This window comes from Lissotriton helveticus, chromosome 8, assembly GCF_964261635.1.
Source record: "Lissotriton helveticus chromosome 8, aLisHel1.1, whole genome shotgun sequence".
Classification (NCBI taxonomy): domain Eukaryota; kingdom Metazoa; phylum Chordata; class Amphibia; order Caudata; family Salamandridae; genus Lissotriton; species Lissotriton helveticus.
The window spans coordinates 951225027-951250124 of NC_136069.1; the positions used below are offsets into that span (position 1 = coordinate 951225027).

At 44.2% G+C, this 25098-nt stretch overlaps 1 protein-coding gene across 1 annotated transcript in view; it reads left to right on the forward strand.

The window, feature by feature from the left end:
* Window positions 1–25098, forward strand: part of POLA1 (DNA polymerase alpha 1, catalytic subunit) — a 1864208-nt gene that overhangs the window by 668128 nt on the left and 1170982 nt on the right. The window lies entirely within an intron of this gene.

A 25098-nucleotide genomic window follows, 5' to 3' on the forward strand; every position in this document is an offset into this window, starting at 1 on the left:
GGATAGTTACAAGAGTAAAAGAAGGCTAAGGTGTGTAATTGGATCCCTGTGGGCGGTGCACAAGGGCTGGGGGGGCTGAGCAGCCAAAATTCGGACAGTCCAAGGATTACTAAAGTTAATAATTATACAGTCTCCTTTGATTGACTTAGTTCTTGCCAACCCAACCCACTCTCCGAACTAGTAATCTCTCCCGCCCTCTCATAGGGAAACTGTCCACAGTTGGTGAGCCAGTAAAGGCACCTGTTTCTCAATTCCAGCTGTGTGTTTGTCTGACCATGTTTTATTTCAGGTACACTGGTTAAAACTGTAACATAAGGGAGAGAGGCTGGGGGTAATTCAGTTGTTGGGAGGGCCAGGGAGGCTGTGCCTGCGTGCACGTTATCTACTGGATTGGACACTTCCCTGTCCGTTGTCTGATCAGGATGGTAGCTCGCACTCTGCGTGCTAGGGCCCCTAGTGCTAGGAACGCCCCTGTTAGACCTGACATCCTTGGGGTGGTTTCCCCCCATCTTTTTGCCTCTGTCTCCTGTATTTTTGATGCTGTGCTGGATTTCGTTTTTGCTGGTTTAGATGCTTTGGACACTCTGCCACTGCTGATCAGTGCCAGAGTGTAAGTGCTCCCTATGTAAATTGTCATATTGATTGGGTATACCTGATTGGCATATTTGTATCACCATGAAGTCCCTAGTAAAGTGCACTGTGTGTGCGCCAGGGCTGGTGATGAGAGATGCTACTAGTGGGCCTGCAGTGCTGATTGCGCCACCCACATAAGTAGCCCTAAAATGGTGTCTCAGGCCTGCCACAGCAGTGCCTGTGTGCAGTCAGTGAACTGCCATGTCCTCCTGGCCAGTGTCCCCACTGGCTGGGCCTAACCCTTCCCTTTCTGTACGCATTGGTCACCCCTATGGAAGGCTCAAGGTACCCCCCTGGGCAGGGTGCAGTGTATAGGAAAGGTAGAGCACGTACTAGTGCAGGTAACATGCTCTGGTAGTGAGCAGCAGCCATTTTGTGTGCTCACTGCTGCAAGGTTATCTTGCTCCATAGACCAACATGGGGGAGGCTGGTCCCAATGGATACCAGCCTATCCTCTCATAGGAACAAGATGGGACATAAGTGATTGATATCACTGAACTCAGAATTTAATAACACATCTTTTAGTAAAGGTTGTTTTTAAATTCTGTGTTTGAGAATAGTACTTTTAGAAAGTGGCTGTTCTCTTGTCTAACCTTTCTGTGTGCCTGGGCCTGCTTGTGGATTGACTGTCTGGTTTGAGGGTGACAGGGGCTGCAGAGCCCCCAGGAGGTTGTCTGAGTCAGCCCGTGGATGAAAGGCTGCATCTGATGCCAGGGAAGTGGGAGGAGATAGCACCTGGGAGTGAATAGGGCTGTGCCTGCCTGACCACAATGCTGGCTCCACCTCCCGCTGGGCGACTGTCACCTCTGTCCCTGATACTGAAAGAAAGAAGGAAGCCAGGAAAGCCCCAGTGCTCCAGCAACACCCAGAACTGGTTTAGACCAGGCTCAGGGCCCACTTGCACAAAGACTTCAAAGAACTTCAAAGACTTTTAGGGTTATAAGAGAAGGACCCCTGACAACAGAAAATTAGATTCTACAATCAAGAGGAACCTCTGCTGGAAGAAGGACTGCTGAAGAACTAAAGGAAGATTGCCTTGCTGTGTGCTCTAAGGGCTGACCTGTTCTGCTGACCAACTGAAGCTGAGAAGAGGGACTTTGCTGTGTCCCTGCTTGCTTGAACTACAGAGACTTTGCTGTGTGCTGTGTCTTTTTACTGAATCTCCAAGGGCCTGAGAAGAGCTGGCCTCCTGTCCTGGAACCCAGGGTCAAAAGGTTCCATTGCAACTGAAACTGCTGAGGAGATCGTGTGGTGTTTTGCCCCAACGCGTGTTTCTGCTTGCCAGCTGTGGGAGACGATCGTTGTGCTCATCGGCACAAATTCTGGGGTGAGAGGAGTCCCGTGGTGCCTCCCTGACTACAAAACCAGGACAAATTCCCCTATGACCTTATACTTTCATATCCGACATAGTTCTAACTATATTTTACAGTAAAAAGGTCCTTTTAATCACCACAGATAACATAGATTTATATCATTTTCATTATTTTCTTTTATTTTTTGTACAAACAGACTTGTTTCTTTTTTTCTTTTTTGTTGGATACTTTCATCATATCGTTACATATTTTATAAACATTTAAAAATACAATACATTATTCATATATCAAAAAACCCAAACAAATCTTTGAAAAAACCCTGCTAACCACACATGCAGCAACAGACACTCCCTATTCATACATACTCGATAACATACTGAACTCAACATACAATACATCCATTAATTTCTGTTTGAGGTAGTCCAGATGATGTAGGTGACTAAATACGCCAGGTCAACGCGCTTCGGTGGGTTGAAACCACCTTCCTCAGGACCAACAGAATTTCTCCTCTAATTCTTGTGGGTACAGGGTATCTGTAATAATAAATGTAAATATATCTATCTGTGGCTAATAATAGAAAAAACAAAACAAAAAATACGCTATACAATATATTTGTCTAAAATTATTTTCGATTGCCCAGAATGCACAAATTGCACCCGCTTGACACTCAGCTGAGGAAGTAGCACCATGCATTAACTTTACTCTTAGAGACATTTTCTGTTAAATGTTGATTTTAAGATTTTCAAGGAATCGTTTATCGAGAATGTAAACCCAGAAGCATTATATTAAAGCAGGTTTGTTTCACAGTGAGATAGTTACTTAGCAGAGTATCCAAATTTCAAATACTAAAAGAGCCTGATAAGGGGATTTCTTAGCAAATACGCACATTGTAGATGTTACACAGATATTGATATATACCTTTATCTTCTGGAAACTGATAATGATCAGAGATACGGATATGGCTCAGAGACATCAGTCAGATTAGTCAGTAGTAAATCAGCTGCATCCTAGGAGACATCTGTTTTATCATATCAGTAACCTACATATTACATTATAGGTACTCCTGGTCAGTTCAAAAGATTTTTTTCTCGGGATATTACCTTGTATAAAAACAGTAGATGCAAGGACTTTCAGATTCAAACGCTACTATTAAGTTTTCTTTGTACAGGGGCAAGTCCTTATTACCTAAGATCAAACACAAAGGTACACTCAATAAAGTGACTCCTTAATTCGAAGCCATTTGTGTACTATTGTAACGATTTGCTGTTTGTACTAACCTTATCTAGAAATCATTTGGATATCTTGATGAGATAGTGGGGGCGTTGTCGCTTTTACAGGGTGATATCCTTGGTTATGGCTGCAGTACTGCAATATTTAAATGTAACAGTCATACGCATGAAGCATCACATTTCAGACGACCTTATTTAAGTTATAAGCCACTATACGAACCTTTTTAGATAATGTAACGTTCTTGCAAGTTAACTCTTTCTATCTTGTTCCTCTGGTTGTTCAACTAAAAGATAAGATAAGTTGGTAAACTGTAAGAGTAATACTTATTAGGCTCAGTTAGAACACTATGTTAAATACAGTATCCTAAGGTTTCTAATTTAAACGGCCGTGTTTCATGCATCCCCATTAGCCGATTTGAGCATTACACGATACATTGCTGATAACCCATTTCTTATTTAGACTCGTGGATCATGTAATACAATTACCCTCGATTTAATGCGTAAAGTCTCTAACTCAAAATGCCCGATCAATATCGGATGTGCGAGACCGAGTTTCCAACCCATAAGGTCTCAGGAGAGTACTTACTTTAAAATCCTTTTGGTTTTCCTAAAACGAGTCGTCATGCTCAAAAACGCTACGCACCACCATCAAGCATATCGTCCCAGTGTTGCGACTTTTAAAGGCCACTGGTTATTACGAGTGCTACCTTGAACCCGGAAATGAAGTTTGTGATCATCGCGTGTAACTCTACCTTTTTTGTTGTACGGGCATCATAACACAATTTGAGTTTCACTATATTTTAATCCTAATCGTTAATCTAGTTATATCGTATATTGCCTGACTTTATTTCGAGAACATATCCATATCCAAGTTATATCGGGCAACAATATAACCCGGAAGTACAAATATTCCACACGAATACCGTCTTTTGCAATGCTCGGGCGCCATTTGTAAAGGGAGTTTAGATAAAGCTACTCTGGAAAAATACCGAAAAAGTCCTTATAAATCGCATTCAGCTCTGAGCGCTATCTACAACAGAAGTTTATCCTAATGTGCTACAGATTAAAATCAAACTAATCATCTGTGTGACTCGAAAGTTTGAAGAATGTTGTGCACAAATCCCATCTTTTCTCCTTGCAACTTGGGCGCCAATTATAAGCGGAATTCAATTAGGTCTATTTGAAACTGACCAGAAAGATCTCTTTGGGTCTCATGTCGGGTAAGGTTTTAGGTACTTGTCTCTAAAATAAGTGGTATATTAATCTGCTCAGGACTGATGGTTCTTCTATAAGGCATGAGTTTTTTGCATATGTACAGTCAACAGCTTAATGGGAGTTTGGAATTAGCTACTCTACAAGGTGTATATCTGAGAGCTGCCCCTACATAAGCAGAATGATTTAATATTAGTTTACATCTGATCTTTAGAACTTTAGATGTATATATAGTAAGTAGAATCTAATATTGTATGTAACTAGATTACATAAGATGCTATACCTTAAATGAGAACCCTACTGTTAATGTATGGCAAAGTAAATATTTATCACGAAGTAGTACTGGATAGTAATATGTACTACTTATGTATTTTTAGTGACATACCAAGCTATGCTTTCATTTAGTCCTTTGCGTACACTATCGAACTGAAAAATCCAAAAGCACGCTCTTTTTCTCCGGGTGTCTGCCATCATTTGCCCTAATTTGTGTTGTACTTTTTCTATTATGCACCACTTAAGGTCGTCCTCTTTGTGGTTCTGGTTGATGCAATGTTGGACCATTGGTGCTGTTTTCCTCATTCTTACAGCAGATTTGTGCTCGCTGAATCTCGTCCGAAACTCTCTGCCTGTTTCGCCAATATAGGCAAGTCCACAGGGACATAAAATCAGGTAGATAATATTACTACTTCTACAGTTGGTGAGAGATTTTAGAGTCACATTTATGTTGTAACTGATCGTTTCTGTGGTCAAAGCTGCGTCACAGGCGTGACAAGCCCCACATCTATGATTTCCCAAAACCGGTCGAAGACCTGTAATGGAAGTTTGAACTCCATGAACTTTCGGGTGATTTCTAGTATGTACTAGACAGTCTCTCAGATTTCTATTGCGTCTGTACGCTATTAATGGTTTTAAAAGCTCTGTTCCATCTTCTTCTGTATTCAGAATTCTCCAATTCTTATTTATGACATTCTTAATTTTGTAATTAAGAAATGAATGATTGATCACACATATGATCCTATCTGAGGGTTTGCGTGTTGTTCCTCTCAGCAATGCATCCCGGTCAAAGTATTTCGCTCTTTTAAAGGCTTGACGAATGAGTCTATGGGGGTAATCTCGTTTGATCAGTCTGTCTTTGAGTGCCTCCCCATGTGTCTGATAGTCTAGTAAGTTGGTGCAATTACGGCGAATTCTCAAGAATTCTCCAAATGGTATTGAGTCCTACTGGCAGTGTGGATGGTAACTCCCGAATTGGAGGATGGTATTTTTCGCCGTGGGCTTCCTAAAAAGGTTTACCTCTAGCACATTTTTCCTACCATCAATCTCCATGTCAAGGAATTCCACCTTTTCATTGCTGTAATAGGAGGTAAATTTAAGATTTGAATCACTTGAGTTCAACCAAAGAATAAAGTCTTCTAAGTTGTTCTCTTCCCCTCGCCATACAAAAAAAAATCAATGAATCTTTTCCAGAAAAAAACATTTTCAAAAAATGGAGCTGCTTCGTTAAAAATATTTTTCAACTCCCACTCTCCCATGTATGTATTGGCTACACTGGGGGCACAAGATGCCCCCATACTGGTCCCTTTGATCTGTTTAAAAAGGGTTCCTTCATATTCAAAGAAATTAAGGAGGACCAGTTCCAGGCATTGTAGGATGAAACCATCTGGCCTGTTATTTGGGTATCTCTCCAGCAACAGGACCACTGCCTGCAACGCTTGACACTGAGGGATGTTGGTATACAAGGCCTCAATGTCAAGCGTTACAAGCAGATCAGTAGTGGGGTTGAAAGCAGTGCCCTCAATTTTGACAATCATGTCACCTGTATCTCGGATAAAAGATTCATATTTTTGAGTCAGGGGACATAAAAATTTGTCGACATACTTTGACAACGGTTCTGTGCTCGATCCAATTGTGGAAATAATGGGGCGCATTGTTGGTTCTTTCTCGTTCTTATGAGTTTTAGGCAAACCGTACATAGCAGAGGTTACTGGACTCATTTTATTTAGGTAGACTAATTCGTCTTCACAAATGAAGCCATCTTGAAAAGCTCCCTCAGTCATCTCCTTTATAGTCTTATTAAGGTTGTACAGTTCTCTTGGATGAGCTAACCTATAGTGTTCTTTTATATCAAGCATTTCTCGCATTTTTCTGTCGTAGATAGATTTGTCAAAGATTGTGATACCGCCACCCTTATCACAAGGTTTGACAACCAGGTTGGTATTGGTTTCAATTCTATTTAATGTTAGATTTTCTTGTTTAGACAAGTTAAAGCATGGTTTGTTTGTTCCGGTCAAGAGACGTTTGATGTCTTGCATAACCGTACGTTCAAAGATTTGAACCTCAGGTCCAACCATATCCAAGGTTGGGGTGAAGACTGATGGTGGTTTACATCCAGACAGATTGTCATCGGTAGGTAAAGGATCTCGGCCCTCAAAATATTTTTTCAATTTTACTTTTCTGAAGACAGCAAATAGATCTTAAGCCTCTACTTAGCAATGCAGATTCTTCATTGCTAAGAACAACTGACGATAAGTTATAAATTGGCAAAGTATTTTGAGAGTTCTAACTGATTGTATCACTCTCCGGGTCTACCACCAGTATGGTTGATGTCTGGTTTTCACATGTTGTTGAGGTTGTTGTTGAGGTTGTGGGCTCATCATCTGTAGCCCACCCCTGTCTTGTTGCCAGTGTACTGTCTTTCCTCTGTATTGGCCTCTGGATAAAAAACCCCCGTTATGGGTGTTTTGATAACCTTGTCTACCTCTGAACGACCTAGGATTATAACGTCCCCTTCCCGAGTCATTATAGTTTTCCGCATCTGAATCAGAAGACCCTGTGTCAGAAAAGTTGGTATAATTCCGTCTATAGCCATTATCATAGTTAGTCTGGTAATTACCTTGATTGCCTCCCTGGTAATAATTTGGGTTCAAATAGGGATAGATCTTTTCTTTCGTGAACCACCGGACATCTTTCTTCAATTTGTCAGTTTTCTTGTTAGTTAAGTAGGTATCAAAATCTTTCATTTCTAATTGAATTTTTTCTAATTTGTTCTTGGCCTCTTCTACCGCATCAGAGGACTGGAGTTTTTCTTCCAAAGCTTGGATTTCTTGGCCTAGAGCGTTGATCATATCTCTCGCTGTTTCGATGATCAACATCATCCAGTCCCTGGAGCAGCGGTTTGAAATCAGTGACCACCGCTCCAGGAACTTGCGGATCTCGATGAATAATGCAGGTGCATTGCGTACTCGAAGGCCTGAAGGTATAACTCCTACCTTTAAATATTCCAGCATGTAGAATGCATGGGATTCTATCCTTTTTAATTTTTAATTTTTTCTTTAGATTGAGAAGATTTTGCCATTCACTATTATCTCTTATAGAACTGGTATTATCTACTACGTGTCCTAGCAGGGAATTAAATTCCTCGTCACTGAATCCAAAAGTTTGTAATCCCTCCATGACTAACCTATATGTTACTTATTAGGTGGATGATTACAAGAGATTATCAGGAAGAATTCAAAGGGTCCTAAACAGTAGTTCTATGGAACAATAATATGACTTAATCATATACAGAAAATTAAATAAGACTCCACTCAGCGAGAACAAGTTAACAAACATGCATCTGTGGGCAACCAAAATAAGAATGAAAAAAGGAGTCAAAAAGTACTTCCCAATGTGAACATAGAAAAATTCCCACAGTTCAAAAACGGTGAATGCAATAGCAAAAATTGGGACCCCCTCTATAGATTTCTTTTGGCCAGGGATAAGAGAGGACAATGTGAACAAAACCAAGAGAAATTCCCCTATGACCTTATACTTTCATATCCGACATAGTTCTAACTATATTTTACAGTAAAAAGGTCCTTTTAATCACCACAGATAATTACTACCTTTCCCTGACTACAGACTCACCCCCGACGATCTGCTGGTTTAAAGCGGTCCAGCCGCGACCTGTGGCTTCGAAAACCTCTTGCCGCCAAATCACCGCCGCGGCCCGGGGCCAGAAACATCCTCCAAAGTTGCCGTCCTTGATCGGAGCTGCGGCAGCGAAGATCGAAGCCGCCGCGCTCCCATTGGCCCAGAAGAACGAGCCCCCTCAGTGATTGCCGCGCTAGGATTGGCCTAGCGCCGCCGCGTCATCTCTGAGGCCGCGTCCCGATTGGCCGATCGTGCGTGTGTCTGGAAGGGCCTGTCCCGGGAGCCGCACTGCCATTGGCTGACTCCCGGGCGTCTGAGGAGGCTCTTCGCGAAGGCCGCGACAGGATTGGTCCGCGGGACCGGGACCCCAGAAGCAGCCGCCGAGAGCCGTGTTGAGAGCGCCGAAGCCGGGGAAGACTGACCCGACCTCGCCGAGGGAGCAACGTGAGTGCTTTCTGCCCCTGGTCTGTTTGTCCCTGCTCGGAGCGCCGAGCTAGCTCCCCGCCGCTCCCCGAGGATCTGAGAGCGGGCGGAGGACTGCTGGGACCGGCCGGGGCTGGGAGCGAGTCTGTTTTGCTTGGCACGGTAGTGCCTGAAGTCATTGGTGAGGCGCGCTCGCCTTGATTGGGCTTATCAGTATGAAGGGCTGATTCTTGAAGTTAATTACACGCTGGCATTGTTTTGACAACTCGTTTAAAGAGCTGAATTGAGAATAAATCCATAGTATTATTTTTTTTATATACACTGGTTTACAGAGACTTGAGACTATCCTTTTACATAAGAACTTCCTAAATACAAGTGCAACCATCAAGATTAAGTGCAACCTTTTACCAGAGAAGCAACGATAGTGTACTGTTGATTTTTACTGCTGCAACTAGATAAAGTTATATTTTTATAAATATACTTACCTGTGTGGTCTCAGTTTGTGGTGGATGGGGAGTCATTGTTTGTGTTGAGTGCATTTATTATACACATTGCCTTGGGGATAAGCCTGCCTGCTCGCGCCAAGCTACCTAGAGGGGGAGCAGGGGTTATCTACTGTGTGTAATTCTTCACCCTGACTAGAAGCAAGGGTCCCTACTTGGTCTAAGGTACTTACCTCTGCCAATTAGAGACCCCCAGATCTAACAGCCCCTACTTGTTTGAGCCTGGTGTATACCGGGGTCCTCACCAGGGGAATGAACGTTGTCTACTTGGGCAGCTCTAGGAGTCCCGATCTTGGCAGTGCTCGTTGTGGCAGGGCATGATGGAAGTGCCGCCTTTGTCTGTCTGTGTACTGCAATCATTCTTCTCCACTTGGGTCGAGAAAATATTGGCCAGAGGGTTGCCAGGTACACACGGGGTGGGCATCTGACTGCTAGTTATGTTACCGAGAAAAAGCGCTAACTCTTCTTTAACAATAGCTCTCATCTGTGCATCTAATTCCACTATCATGTCCCTCACCCACATAGGACAGTCAGGGTTTTTGTGCGAGTTTAAGGGGGGCTCTGCCACTCTACCAAGTCAGACTGGTTCACCCTCTCTGGGGCAGGTTTCTAGGCTGGGCTTTTTATTTGTTCCAGTCCCATTGGATGTTTTTTGCCTCGTGGCTTTAGGAAGTGTGTTCTGCCTTTACGGGTTTCCGGTTTTACTGGGAAGGGATGTATGGGTAATGGCAAAATCTCGCATGGTCCAGGTAAGGATTTGATGGACTAAGGATGGAGCCCGGACTAGATTGTACAGAGAGAGAGGTGGCCCTAAGAATTGAGAGAAGAGGTATGCGGTTAAGTATAATCGCCTCTTGGTAAGCTCAATTTCAGTCGAGACTACCCCGATAGCTCTCGGCAGCATCCTATCAATTGAAGTTTGGGGGAGTTGAGCCGGTAATAATACCGAAGGTTATTTTTGGGTACGCAACCATGCTTCCCCATATCCAAAGCAAAAGGGAGAGACAATCGTGAAAATAATGCAAAAAAGAAACTGGATAAACCCAGACTCAAGGGTCGAGTTGGTCGACGAATTACCAATCTACTGGATTTCAGAGTTGGTCAAGAACCCAATGAAACCTTGGCCCCAAAGGACAGAAGTGCAACGTGATAGTAAGTTTAGCAACAATAAGGGCATGTAAACGCAGACCATGAAGTGCAAAATGCTGAAGTTAGCAAGATCTGGCCCCAAAGGACAAAAGTACAACGTGACAGTCAATTAGGCCGCAATAAGGGCATGAAAACACGGACCATTAGGTGAAGAATGCTGAAGCTAGCAAGAACTGACCCCAAAGGACAAAAGTGCAACGTGATAGTAGGTTTAGCAGCAATAGGGGCATGTAAACAGGGACCATAAAGTCCAAAATACTGCGACTAGCAAAATCTGGCCCCAAAGGACTTAAGTACGACGTGCCTAAAGTATTTGGCAGCTGTAATGGGCATGTAAGCAGATTACTATCAATGAAGTGCATCGTATTATGTCCCGATATTAGATATAAAACAAGTCCAGTAGGGTCCAATCAGCTCACACCAGAATAAAAGATGGTTATTACTATTATACCCAGTCAACATGGCGGTGAAGCCTACCAGTTTTTCAAGTGCAAGGGCTGTTAAAAAGAGTCTCACAATACCTTTCTGCAGTCTCTTGTGGAGCACGAGGACCTGGGCCCTTAGAAGTAAGGGGGGTAGCCCTGCCCTGCCTCTTCCTGGCAATGACGGGCCCAGACTTTGCCCGCGCGTGTCCCTCGGTGCAGTGATTCTTGGTGCTTTTTAGCACGATGGCGGTGTCAGGCTCCTCCCTCCTGGGAGCAGGGCTCACTGGGACTTTGAGTCCCCCACAAACTGGCAGGGCTGGCTGGCGCAAGTGCGCGTTACGCGCCGCGGTGACACACCACTTGCACCCAGTATATGAATGCTTGTCTCTCACCATCGTAAAAGACAGTACATTGGGCATACTGCTTGCTACTCTGATTCAGGCATGTGAATCTATGAAAGATACCCCAATACTGGATAAGAGAAGAAGGTATTTTCCTGTAACGACAGTTATCCAGTATTGGTATCTTTCATAGATTCACATGCACCCACCCTCCTCCCCGGCAAGTCCGTTCTCTATGATTTGGAATACTTACTTCCCACTTGTGCTAAGAAAATCTGAGGAGAACTGCCTCTGTTTAAAGGGTGCTGGTAGGTACTAAGATTTAGGCCTCAGGCTTCTTCTTTTAGTCTACTAATATTATTTACTTATGGCACTACTTTTGTATTGACCGTGGGACTCCCGCCTCGGCGACGGGGAATGATACAGGCACGTGAATCTATGAAAGATACAAGTACTGGATAACTGTGGTTACAGGTAAGTAACTGGTTTTCTTCCTCGATCCATGGGGTCTTTTGCATTGAGCCTGGAGTTGTTGAATTCTCTTCTCCGAGGGCGTCACCACTTGAGACACAGTTTTTAAATATATAGACACATCCATGACTTGAAAAAAGTGGTAATCTACAGGAGGTAAGTGACATCCTCCTCCTCAAAGTGTATGTGCGTGTGTGTGTATATATAATATATATATATATATATACACACACACACATACATACATACGTAACCTACTGGCGGTCGCCAGTAGGTAGTTATAGTTAGGATCTACTTTCCATAGGAAATCCGCAACATTCTATTGGGAATAACTTTGGCGCCGGTGGACGAATCTTCGCGAATTTCTCAAAGAAGATGGCCCGCTCCGCTCCTTCCCTGAGAGTTTGGGGGGGGATTAGTCAAGCGGGGGCAGAGATAAAAGGGGGGTCCCCAAACGTGTTTTCCCCATGTTAATTTCCATGGGGCGGTTGGACTCACTTTTAGCCCGAACGGCTGAATGGATTTTCACCAACCCTGGCAAAATTGTAGGGACCTGTAGCCCGATGTGCCTTTGCTATGTCTCAAGATATGTGCTCCAGTGGATTTTGAGTAATTTAGGTTAAAAAAAATATATATATCTATAAGCGCGCCCCGGTACGCGCACCGGGGAGCGTACCAGCGCGCTACGCGAGTTCGCGAGCGGAAAGCTGATTGGCTCTCAGGTGTCTTGTCAACATTTCAAACAGTCCAGAGCGGCCGCCATCTTGTGTCTCGGTAGGATCGAGACACAAGAGGTGGCAAAAACAAAGGGGGAAATGACTAAAAGGGGGTAGGGTAGACCCCCCCCTGACCCCCTAGGTTTGATGTGGGGACCACATCGTGGGGGGAGCGCCTGGTACGCGCCCCGGGGCGCGTACCATGGGGAAAAAAGAATGACACCTTTAAAAAAAAAAATTGCCTTTTTTTTATAAATTGGAGGTAGTTCTAAAAACAGTTTTTTTTTCTTTTTGTTTTATATTTTTTTAAATGTTTTTTTTAACGTTTTGTACTTTTTTTGGCTTTTATGAACTATTTTATATTTTTTGGGTTATTTTTATGGGGAGAAACAAAAAACAGGGAATTGTAAACGGCTCAACTGGAGCAAAAAAAAATAAGGAAAAAATTATGTTTTTTTGGGGCAATTGTGGTTGTCACCAGCACGGTTGATGAGCTTTATGCTCTGCTCACCATAGGTGATGGTCTTACCACAAAAAATACAAGTGATTTTGAATTCACCAAACCGTGGTTATATGTTTGGGACCATCTCCCTTGTCTCGATGGAGTGGGTTGCTTTCTTTTGGAGGTGCTGGGTGAAGATTGGGGAGGGTTACTGGCCAGTTCTCTCACCTCTGCCGCAGCATAGTTGTTGGGATGCTTGCGATGCATGTGCCGATTCATGGTGTTATTGCCAAATGAATATTTCTTATTAGGGTTCCCCCTTGAAAGTTCAAAGCCACAGATTTGGCAAGTCACCTTTGGCGCATTCACTTTCTTCTTACCCTCTGGGATGGAAAAAAAAACTCCCATACAATGTGCTGCTTTGGCCTATATGGGGGATTGTCTTCTGGCAGGAATGTCCTACTCCCCTCCTCCTCCTCCTCCTCCTCCTCCTCCTCTTCTTCTTCTTGACCACCAATGTGATGTTGTGGTGGTCCTCTTGGTGGTGGTGGTGGTGGTGGTGCAGATGCTCCAGCTGCTGCTGCTACTGTAGCCATTTTAAAGTACAAAATATTAGTCACGGATCTCCAAACAGGTCTTCCTCAGTCAAAGGACAGTCAGAATAAGGAAAAAAGGTGGGGGCTTTCATCATTTGGGGAAAAAAAATGTCCTGGACCAATGAAAAGTGTTATTTTCAGGTCACATGACCCGGGCTTTCATCATTTGGAAACCAAAACTGTTCTGCACCAATAAAAAGTGTTATTTTCAGGTCACATGACCCGACGCGTTTACGCTACGCGCCCCGGGGCGCGTCGTGTAAGCGCGTCCGATGCTTACGTTGCGCGATCGTATGCGCTTGAGTGCTTCCGGGTGCGCTTACGCCGTGCGTATCACGCGGATGCGGCTACGCGATACGTCACAATGATGTTTGGGCGCGCCTCGGGGCGCGTCCCGGGATGCTTACGTAGCGCGTTCGTATGCACGTGGGTGCTTCCGGGCGCGATTACGCCGTACGTATCACGCGGACGCGGCTACGCGATACGTCACGAGGATATTTTCGTTCGCGGCAATAGCGGTAACGGGACGCTCCCCGGTACGTGCCCCGGGGCGTGCCTGAGGTACTGGGTTTTTCAGAACCGGTACTGATCCGGTAACCCAGCGGTGCCAGGGAAAAAACACCCAAAGACCTCGAGTCCTTTCCTGATTCAGACCACAGAAACTCAGTCTTCTAGGTGAAGTCAAGGATCGATTTTTATTGGCTGCAACCAAGGTAACAAGCGTCCTAGAAGTACAACACACAGGAAGTATGTTCTCAGGAGACTGCCGCAATTCACAAAGTGAGGCTTCTTCTTTTATACGAAATATTGTGCTTTAGGCAAACATTCCTAACATTTTACTATACTATTGAGATGTTGCTATTACAAAGAAAAAGCAGAGTCATGATGACAAGGCCATAGTTCAGTTTGTCCGGCCCACAATAAATTACCCGGCAAGGCCTAACATTTTCATCAGATATCGCTGGACCCCTAATAAAACCGGGCACCTCCCCATCATAAAGCAAGAGAGAGAAAAGAGCAGGGACAGGTGTGAGCAAGATTCGGCAGGGCGTGTGTGCGATGAATGGTTTAATGGCCTGTTGAGCCTTGATGCTATCTTGCTCGGCCACTGGGAGAGGAACTGACCAAACAGGTTCGGCCTGGGGCAATGGTTCTTACTTGCCCAGGTCAGAGAAAAGTCAATCAAGGTGTACGTGTCCTTCTGAATCGGATTCAGCTGTATTATAAGCCTATGTAAAGGGCAACTCACAAAATGGCTGTCGCATACAAAATGGTAGCCAAGGGTTTAGAACGGAAATGACGATTTCGAGGTGAAATCGTCACTCGAAATTGACAAATGTTTGTACATAGTGTACTAGCCATTCTCGGGCTTTTGACATAAAAATCGGCATGCTACTACGAAGTTTAATTCTCGAGTCCAGAATTTTCAGTACTACAATCCCTCCTTTTGCCCTTACATAGGCAATTAATCCATCCTCATGTTAATCTGAGTCCAGATCTATATTCCTAAAGTCATTGAGATGTTGCTGTAACATCATCCTAGTACTTAGTTCGTCTCTTGATACAGGCTTCCTTACACATGATGTAACACAGAGGCCACATATTGCAGGAGCACACTGTACGCACAGACAGAACAGGAAAAGAATGGCTAAGACCATCCCAATGACCATCAGAATTTTCCATCCCCAGCCGGATATCCGTTCCCAGAACCACCCCATTAATGACCAATCTTTATCTACATGAATAGATTCGGAAATCTTATGCAGTTTGGAGATGGCCTGGTACACTGTTGGAGCGTTATCTGGGATGAAAACACAGCAACTCGATTGGATCAATCTACATACTCCACCTCGGTCTGCAAGTATGACATCTAACGCGACCCTGTTTTGAAGGGTCATAAGACGATCCGACTGGAGCTCAGCTGTCAAGTTACTATGGGGCGTGGCGATGGGGCCTCCCTTCGCCCCGGATGTGGCCATACTCTATATGGCAGCTTTTGAGGAAGACACTGTCCTTGGAGCGCTCAACCCCTTTAGAGACCACCTTTTTCTGTGGAGGAGATATATTGACGATATTTTAATCATCTGGAATGGTAATTCGAATGATCTTTCGTCCTTCCATACTTGGCTGAACCAGCAACTACCCCACCTCCAATTCACCTATAAAGCAGATAACCACAGTGTGGACTTTCTAGATATCACCATTTTTGCAAATAGAGGTACCTTACTTACAACACTTTACCGGAAACCGGCCGAAAGGAATTCTCTACTTCAATACAGTAGCCACCACCCTCGAGCCCTGCGCAACAATTTGCCCTTTGGGCAATTCTTGCGAATCCGTCGTAACTGCTCTAATAAAGAACACTACTTTGAACAATCTGAAGATTTGGCAGGCCGCCTGAAAGAACGCGGGTATCCAAAAAGACTGGTGACCAAAGCCCGCAAGAGAGCTTGGTTCTATCCTCATGAGGAACTACTAATTCAAAAAGAAGCGGCCACAAAGGCCCTAGACCGCCTGGTTTGTGTCACGACCTTCTCGACAAAAAGCAACACAATCAAACGTATTGTCAACCACCACTGGAAATTAATATCTGATGATGTTAATCAAATAGCTACTCCACTACATGCCTTCAGAAAGGCTAAAAGTGTGAAAGATTTTGTGGTGCGCTCTCTTCTGCCGACCCCTGTTGAACCAACACTAACATCCATGTGGAATCTTCCACCTACAATCGGTCATTTCAGATGTGGTAACTGTAAAGCATGCGACACCACGGTACAGACCAAGGAATTCCTCTACAAAAATTTGAAGGTTCCTCTGAAGACCTTTAGCAACTGCAATACCAACAACATCATTTACGCGATCATATGCCCGTGTGACCTGATCTACATTGGTCAAACGCAACAAAAGGCCAAAGCTCGAATCTTCCAGCATATGAGCAGGATCAGATGCGAGACTCAAGGAGCACCTCTGGTTGACCATTTCAAAACAGCCTCGCACTCACCAGACAATCTTCGCTGGGTGATACTCGAAAAAGCAGTGCTTGGACCTCTGGGTGGCAACATTACCACAATCCTAAACACCCGGGAGCTCAAATGGATGTTTTTCTTTGACTCCATCCAATCTGGTCTTAATGAACTTGATAACTCCTTTTCCCAGCTAGCTACACTGGCCTTATAACCATGAACACTGACCTGACCCCTTAGACATTCTCCAGACACTCAGTATTAGTAATGATCTGGTAATCCCACTATTCTGATCGAAGTTTTTCATGCCCTTCACACTCCCTAATAGTGGCCTACCCATGAGGTTATGCTATATGGTCTGGGCCAATAAAAACTTTCATTTACAACTCATAACCAGGTTTTACCGTCATGTGACAGGTACACCTATGGATAATAATGTATTGGTTTTTTTTTTGCATGGAACTACTTTACTCTGATATTATTATTGAACGCTGTCTAAATGTATATAGGTACCTTTTAATTTGTAAATAAGGGCAAAGGTGTCCTGTGTTTTATTGGTTTTGAAAAACGCTTACCAACTAAACCTCAAATGGACTCAATTCGGTAAGCCAACACGGGCACATCCCTGATAGTGTTGACATTCTCCCCTGGCACATCCTTGATTGTGTTACCAATCTCCCCTTATTTTCCTATAATTCGAACCAGGTAATGCCAAACTGAATTCCTGCTACATGACCGCAATCGGGCTTCCACCCATTGTTATTTGATTGGCAATTTCTCACTAATTATTAAATTATTGGTAATCGCTCATCCATTTCCACAATGTCGACAATTCTTTTATCACTACCCAATCCAGTGATATGATTCCCAGCGTTATGCGGACTAATCATTATCAGTAAAATGTTCTGTAATTATTGATATTAGCCCCTCTCTTTAACATCTATAATTTAAATTATTCATTAATATTTACATTACGGACCACTTTCAGGGTCGGTTTTCTCACATTCTGTGGCCAGTACCTTACGTTAGTCTTTCCACCCTGGCCATCATCCACGATGGGTCACGTGGTCCCGCTACCATAACAGTCCTAATCAGGAAGTCTGCCCGACTGACTGTCCCGATTCCTTAGACGCGCAACGGATTCACTCCACTAGGTAAGCCTACCCGCTCACCAAACGCGAGTACCCATATCAATCCGACTCCTTTAATCAAGCACTGACATCGCCTTTCGTTTCTTCGTCAGCTGGTGTCCAGAGATTCACTCGCTACACCCAAGACCCCCACGGGGACATCGCGAACTAACCCTCGGTGAGTCAATGTCCTCGCCTATGTGTGCCTTACACCTTAGCAGGGTTAGGGGACTGGTTAATTCCAATTCAATGTTTTAACCTTGGCGCGCCTATCTCCTTCCAATCAGAACCTCAGTCTTGATCAACGCACGTCCCAGGGCCCGCATCGGTCCGGCCCCCACATGATTGGCAGCCTACAATCTGTGAGTTTTGTCGATGTACTAAATTTTCCAACAGAATGTATTCTGTTTTTAATTTATATTCCATTCTAGCTTCACTTATGGTTGATACATCCCCTCTATTCAACTATAGGAACAATTAACCCTCCTCGTGGATTCAATCCAGAATTCCCAACTAAGATGACGAGCGCCAATCAGATAGGTATGCTCGTATTTCCATGTTCAGTGTGTGCCCACCTAACTAATGTGATTTACACTCGCATGATAAATAGCCTACTAATGTACACCCATCCTTAATTATTAATAGGTTGATAGCCCCTCTTCTCGTCCTGATGAAGACCCCGCAGCAAGGGTTCCACTAATCCCGGCAACGTAGTGGGTCGAAACGTCGACAACCGTTCTACATTCCAGTCCCTGTTCCCGCAATTGTGACATTTACGAACTATCAGGGACATGTGTTTTTTCGAATGATTCACTTGATTTATTCTTTTGTGACATTTCAATCTATGTGTTAATGATGCAGATTATTGTCTGTTTTTTGCTCACTGTCCCCTACCTGCACCAACCTCACCTTATCACACTTCCCCCCACCCTGGGCACTGATCAACCACTTTACAATTTGAAAATTGTTGGATACTCTATCCTGACACGTCTACACTGTGAATTAAACTTTGTAGACCCATGAATTGCATCTCTAATTTTATTTAAATTGTGTTATACGCATTGTCATTGAACACTGGGACCCCTTCCTTTTGTACTGTCAAGTTACTAAGGGCACCAGCAGTTTCAATCACGGTGGACTCAACTACCCTTATCAATTGCCTTATGTTCCTGCTGTTTGCCATGGATCCCCAGAACGGCAGAAAAAACCTTTGCAAAGTCCCCAAATTCTTGACCTGCAGTGTCTTCTTTACTCAAGACACCTCTAACTATCCTAGTCTTGTGGTAATCTGCCACTGCTGTGTAGGTGGGAGGCAACAGGAATGAAACAAAACATGAGCCCGAAAAGTCAGGGGGCAACCATGTATAGGCTCTATCATGGCAGATGAAATAAGTACCCTTAGCTGCTAAAAACGCGGGGGAAGTCTGAGACCCAAAAACATACGTTTCTGCACAGACACGCTTCCCTAACTGAGCTCTGGGATTCTTGCCAGTACCTTGCAGACATAGGTGACCCTGATGGGGTACAATCCAGATCGGGGACGATCCCTTAGCTTGCTGTTTCTCGCTCAGAGTAGCTTCATATCCGGTCACGTTCCAATTTATATATGCAAATATCTCATCGTCCGGGGTATTTTCATAAGAGATTTCTCCCTTAATCATGTCGACTATACCCTTAACCAAAGCACTATTCTTGGGATTGTCTTTTACAGAACGTAGGGGGTGGACTTCTCGTGCGTATATGAACATTGTTCTGTATGCCCACACAGATCCATTATGGCTGAAAGGCAGGACCAGATAAGGGATACCTTTATCTGTTGTGTGAGGCATAAGACCACACACCCAACAGTTAGTCGTGTTCATTACAAGCTGGTGTTGGTGCAAGAGCTGAACAAAGGAGTTATTAATGAACTCTAACCTTCTATTGGATTCATGGTCAGGAAGAAGGTGGAAAGAATGAGAGGAAACAGTAGGAGGAGGTATGGGCGATGCAGTGGGTGCAAATGTTACACGAAAAGAGAATAAAACATATCTTATTAAAAATATCATCATACTGAATAACATACAAATGCACAATATTAAAAAACTTTTCTTTGTCATCACTTTACATAATTTGTGTTTAAAGTTCGTTGGTTTGGCAGGTCTCTCCATCTCGGAAAACTCCATCCTCTCTAAAGTGCTGCCCGCGGTGGGAAGTTGATTCTGCTAAGGGATGCTTCTGTCAGTCCAGGGCAACTCCCTTGGACCAACCAGAACTACCGACCTAACGTCGTCAGCTGTACCCCAAAGACTTTAAGCAACCGCGGCCCTAGCAGCGGAACCCGGATGGCGGTTCGAAAAACAAAAATAAGCACGTTTCTCAGATGGGAGAGCTGCACTTTCAAAAATAGTACTGGGGGGAAAAAACCTTTTTATTAGTTCGTATTCCTCGGTCTCAAATTGTATCTTTGTTTTCCAGGTACTGTCTGATCCGAAAACAATAGTTCAGGCTCTGTAGTGTTCAATCGCTTTGATGGTGGCACAGCCTCTTGCAAAATGTTCTCACTTTCACGTTCAGAGTTAGTTCCTTTTACACGTGCAAAACTGAAAGGTAGGAAACGTGGCACGTTGTCGGTTTCGGAGTCAGCGACACCCTTCTGGACCCACTGGTCATATGGCAGAGGAAAAGGAATCCTTTTACAATGGACCCCGTGGATCCATTTCTTCTTCCCCTCCACTCGAACCGTCGATCTTGTGGAGAGAAGCACGAGGTGCGGTCCGGTCCACCTGGGCTGGTCGTTCTTAGTTCTCTGGAAATTTCTGACCAACACCCAGGATCCGGGGTCAATCGCGTGTCCCGGAGTTTCGGAGACCGGAGGCAGGGTGTTGTGAACCTGTTGATGCAAAACACGCAATTTAGCCGTCAGTTCGTACAGGCAATCAAGCAAAACAGGGTGTTCTATCTCGCTGAACTTCGTGGGCCTTGGCACTCCCCATATGTTGGCCGGGCGGCCAAAGACTATTTCGTAGGGGCTAAGTTTCACTCGCGAATGCACAGTCATTCTGGTGGATAGGAGTGCTAAGGGTAGAGCGTCAGGCCATTTAAGACCTGTGCTCGCTTGGATTTTGGCCAGTTTTAGTTTAAGCGTGCCATTGTAACATTCTACTAATCCAGCTGATTGGGGGTGATTTGCAGCATGGAACTTCTGTCGAATGCCTAGCCCTTCACATACATTCTTCATCACACGACCCACAAATTCACTCCCGTTATCACTCCAGATCATTCTAGGCATTCCGAATCTAGGGAAGAACTCCTTCACAAGGGCTTTCGCTGTGGATAAGGCAGTATTGTCTTTTAGTGGATATGCTTCTACCCATTTTGAGAAAGCCCAAACAACAACGAGTACGTATTTTAAGTTGTTGCACCTCTCCATGTGGATGAAATCTAGCTGCAAAACCTCAAACGGGTACGTAGGAGGTGCAAAATGACCAGCTGGAGTTGGGGTTCCCCTACCAGGATTGTGTTTCAAACACACCATGCAATTCTTGACCACATTCTCTGCACACTTGGGAATTCCTGAATTTTGCCATACTGGAGCCAACAACTTGCAAATCCCTTTCACGCTGATGTGAGCCATTCCATGAGCCATTTTAACTACTGCCAGCACGTACGCATCGGGTAACAACCATCTCTGATGCTCTGACAATTCAATCCAACAACCATTTGCATCCATTCTACCCGTATTTTCACTCCACATGTTTAACTCTGTCTCTGTAGCCTCAGCTTGAATAGACTTCACACGCTCTATCGTATCTTCACACATTCCAATATCACCAACCCATCTTGCAGGGCCTGCAACATACATTCGGCTCATCACATTCCTTGCAGTTTCTTTCGCGATTTCATCGGCAAATGCGTTTCCATGACCAACATAGTCAGTGACCTTCTTGTGAGCACTACATTTCACAATCGCCAATTGCAAAGGCAAGGTCAGTGATTCAAGAAGCTCATTCACCAACTGACCATGCTGAATCTTAGTTCCATGCGAAGTCAGGAACCCACGTTCTTTCCACAATCGTCAAACTGTGAGCCACACCAAAAGCATACTGGCTGTCGGTGTAGACAGTCACTTTCATTCCTTTCGACAACACACATTCTCTTGTAAGTGCAATCAATTCTGCTGCTTGAGCTGAATTATGTGGAATACGTGCAGCTTCAACAATTGTATGCAAAGTTGTGACAGCATATGCTGCAGTCGTGTCACCATTCGGAAGCTTGAAACATGAACCATCCACCCATAATGTACCATCACATTCAGCAAGAGGAGTATCGTAGAGGTCTACTCTCCCTTTCGTTTCTTCTTCTGTTCTATCATGCTGTTCTGAAGCATCTAATTCCTCTACAATTGGCAACAACGTAGCTGGGTTGAGTGTATTGCATCTCTGTATATGCACATGACTCGCTAGTAATGTTAATTCGTAACCTGACAATCGAGCACTAGTTAAGTGCTGTGTCTTGGTTCTATTTAACAATATGTCTACTGCATGCGGAACCATAACGATTAAGGTGCTATTCATCACTAAACCAGCAGACTGTCGAATAGAAGCAGCTGCTGCCGCTGTGGCTCTTAAACAACTTGGCAATGCTTTAGCTACCGGATCCAAAGTCGACGAAAAATATGCACATGGACGCTGTTTATCTCCGAATAACTGAGTCAGTACTGATAATGCACAACCTTGTTTCTCGTGGACATATAATGTAAAGGGCTTACTGTAGTTGGGGGTACCTAACACAGGAGCCGAACATAATGCATCACGCAGTTCAGAAAAACTTTTCTGACACTCTTCAGACCAAGGGACGGGATTGGGTGTCAAAACAAAAAGGGGACACTGTTCCTCAGCGTCTGGTGCAATAGTCACCTGAAACGCACGGGTGCAAATAGTCACCTGTATATTAAAAAAGGGTTGCAAGAAAGGAGATAGGAAAAGGAAAGCAAAACCTTAGGCATACAGGACCCACCCAAGGAGTGAAAAAACATATTTAGTCCTCTGTTGCCCTCACACACCCCTGGGGGTGTCGTGCTTCATCATCGGGCGTTTGCTCCTCGTAGGGCCGGCGCTGCAATTCCCTACGGGCCCCCGAAGGGTCTCTTTTATCGGAGATCTTTTTAGGACAGCCGGATGGTGCATGTGGGTGTGTGGGGTGGGGGTTCAATGAGGGTAAACAAGTGCGTGCTAAGTGAAAATTAGGTTGAAAAGGGGTAAATATGCAGCAGATGTTTAATATATATACCCTTGGCAGATTTAACTGCCCAATAAAATCTTGTTCCTGTAGGCATACTAACCCCAGGAATCAAGAAGGTCATGGGTCGACATGTTTCGCGCCTCCGTCGCCTTAAGGGTCGTTTGCGCTTCATCAGGACCAGTAATAAAAAATATATGTGTGCACGTGAATTAAATTAAAATACCCTCTAAATTCAACAGAGCGGGCGGTGAGGTTGTAAACCCGTAGTCTGGCTACAGCTTCATTGTAAGTACCGCTCCTGTTCAATACCTCGCTTTTTGAGCGATGTCTTCTCTGGCAACAACATTCGGCGCCCGCACATTACCGGGCTTCGAATCAGTTTGTCCCGGGGTGCTGCCTCCTGTGCACCTACCCAGTCCGAATGTCCGCCATTAGTGAACGGGATTGGGTGTACCTTTGCACGTTAATGCCATCAAAGGTTTGGCCAATAACGAAAAATTTGGAATCCACTGTCTACAGTATGATGTAATACCCAAGAAAGCACGCACTTCTCTGTGTGTTCTTGGCACACTCAATTTCGCTATTGCCTGAATTCTTTCTGGGGTCAGTTTCCTTCCCTCCTTCGATAAGAGATGACCTAAGTAGGTCACTTCTTGTCGACAATATTGTAATTTGGAAAGTGACACCTTGTGATGCAAATCACACAGATGATGCAACAATGACAACTTGGCTTTCTTACATATTTCCTCAGTATCTGCAGCGACAAGCAAATCATCAACGTACTGGATGAGAGTAGCACCATCAGGTAAAACAATCGTATCAAGCTGTGTCTTTAAAGCTTGACTGTATATTGATGGACTTTCACAGTAGCCCTGGGCAGCGCGTTTAAAGCGGAAACTTCGTCCTTCTAAAGTGAAGCCAAAAATATGCCTGCTCTCCTCAGCAATGGGGATGCTGAAGAAAGCATTCTTCACGTCAATCACTGAAAACCATGTTGCAGAAGCTGGAATCATAGTCGATAGGGCAGTAATGTCAGGAACAACTGGGAATTGTGGCACAACTATTTTATTCACCTCTCTCAGATCAATCACAAATCTGTAAACCGGTGGCTGAGAGGGATCAGTTCGCTTCAAAACCGGCAGAACAGGACTATTGCAAATGTTGCCTCTTGTCTCTTCAATGACATTTTTTTCAATTAGATCGTAAACGATCGCTAGCAAAGCTTTTTCACCTTCACTAGAAATTCTGTATTGGGGAATTCGTGGCATTTTAACGTTGGCTTTCAATGTCACAACATATGGTGGTATGTCTAGGAGACCCACATCATTAGGACCAGTAGCCCAAAGAATATCAGGCAGAAACGACAATTCTGTCGGAAGTTTATCCCTTGACAAATACATTGGAGAAACCACTTTCTTACCTAAAGTAAGTTGTACTCCTGAAGGAGAACAGTACAAAGTCGCATACAATCTTTTAAACAGATCTAATCCCAACAAGTTTTCACCACAACCAGTTGTCAGAATAAGGGGTGCTTCTAATTCACAAGGACCAACAGAAAGAGACAAAGAGTCGGAAATCGGATTTCTAACCAGGGCGCCAGAAAAACCTACTGATACATTCGTTTCGCCAGACAAAGGTGCGCCAGGGAGTTTGGAGTGCATAATAGAACTCTTTGTAGCACCAGTATCCAACAGAAAAGGTTCTGACACACCTGATGTAGTCACCTCAACGTATGGTCCACTCTGATCTACTGGAACTGAAACAACTCCCTCTCTTTGTCTATGGCTGTCCTAGCAATCATTACCTTCCCAATTCTCACTTTCTGTATAGTAATCATCAGCATAGTACTGAGCTGTCCTACCAGATGCGTTATTCTGCTGATCGAACCTGTTCATCGAATTTTGAGGTGGAAGGGGACGTGCGTTCTGGGGGACGTTTCCACGTCCTCTACCTCGAGAGGCTTGCTGAACATCTCGACCTCTTGTGTTTGAACCACCATTTGCGCGCTGTAACAAAATAGGGCAACTATACTTAAAATGACCCTCTTTCTTGCAATACGAACACTGATTGGGGCCTAGAGGGACACGTGGCTGAGTATACTCGACTCTTTGCGAGTTCCTCTGATACTGTTGAGGCTGCTGAAAATTATTCTGATAGTTATTCTGACCACCATTATTCTGGCCACTACCACCACGTGGTGGATATGCTTGCTGTAACAGAACCTTTGTTTTCAATTCTTTAGTTTTCTTCTCTGCTCTATCTTTCTCGTCTTTGTCTCAATTTTCGTAATATTGTGCCGTAGCCAATATCTGTGCTGAAGAGGAAACTGCCCAAGAACTTTCTGAATCCTTTAACTTTTTACACAACTCTGGAAGCAGATTGTGCACAAATTTATCGACGAACAATCGCTGACCACC